Source organism: Tupaia chinensis, unplaced genomic scaffold (assembly GCF_000334495.1).
Source record: "Tupaia chinensis unplaced genomic scaffold, TupChi_1.0 Scaffold000343_1, whole genome shotgun sequence".
In the NCBI taxonomy this organism is placed as follows: domain Eukaryota; kingdom Metazoa; phylum Chordata; class Mammalia; order Scandentia; family Tupaiidae; genus Tupaia; species Tupaia belangeri.
Genome location: NW_006159837.1, coordinates 2819 through 3847, shown reverse-complemented (window position 1 = coordinate 3847; position 1029 = coordinate 2819). Strand labels below are relative to the sequence as shown.

Below are 1029 nucleotides of genomic sequence, written 5' to 3'. Positions count from 1 at the left end.
TCTTTATGGGTGACTTTCCATCCCTTGAACCTTGGAATATTAGCACTTGGCTCCAAAATGTTGTCACCATTCCAACCAGAAATTGGCACAAATGCTGCAATGGTGGGATTGTAGCCAATTTTCTTAATGTAGGTGCTGACTTCTTTAACAATTTCCTCATATCTCCTATGACCGTAGGGTGGCTCAGTAGAATCCATTTTGTTAACACCAACAATTAGTTGTTTCACACCCAATGTGTAAGCCAGAAGGGCATGCTCACAGGTTTGCCCATTCTTGGAGATACCAGTCTCAAATTCACCAACACCAGCAGCAACAATGAGGAAGGCACAGTCAGCCTGAGATGTGCCTATAATCATGTTTTTGATAAAGTCTCTGTGTCCTGAGGCATTGATGATAGTCACATGATACTTGCTGGTCTCAAATTTCCACAGGGAGATATTAATGGTGATATCACGCTCATGTTCAGCTTTCAGTTTATCCAAGACCCAGGAGTATTTGAAGGAGCCCTTTCTCATCTCAGCAGCCTCCTTCTCAAATTATTTGACAGTTCTTTTGTCGATCCCATTACATTTGTAGATCAGATGGCCAGTAGTGGGGGACTTGCCAGAATCTACTTGTCCAATGACAATGATGTTGATGTGAGTCTTCTTTCCCATTTTGGCTTTGATTTAGCAGTGGTTTACACAACATCTGTGTTCTGATGGCAAATCTGTTGTGAAAAAAAACTGGAATCTCTTCTGTTCCATTGGTCCAGTGGTTGTTTTTGTGCCACTACCATGCTCTTTGGGTTATCTCAATTTTGTAACATATTTTCAGGTCAGGTAGTGAGATGCATTCAACGTTTATTTATTTATTTATTTTTGTACAGTATTGCCATGTTGAAAAGGAGCCTTTATGATTTCTGACCATTTTTTTTGTAATTTTCTCTATTTTCATTACAAATGCCACAGGTAATTTGATTGGACATGCACCAAATGTGTAGATTGATTTGGGCAGTATTGACACTTCGATGACATTTATTTTCCTATC

At 39.5% G+C, this 1029-nt stretch overlaps 1 pseudogene; it reads right to left on the bottom strand.

Moving 5' to 3' along the window:
- Positions 1-656, bottom strand: part of LOC102492012 (elongation factor 1-alpha 1-like) — a 2725-nt pseudogene extending 2069 nt beyond the window's left edge.
- Positions 657-1029: the final 373 nt, after the last annotated feature.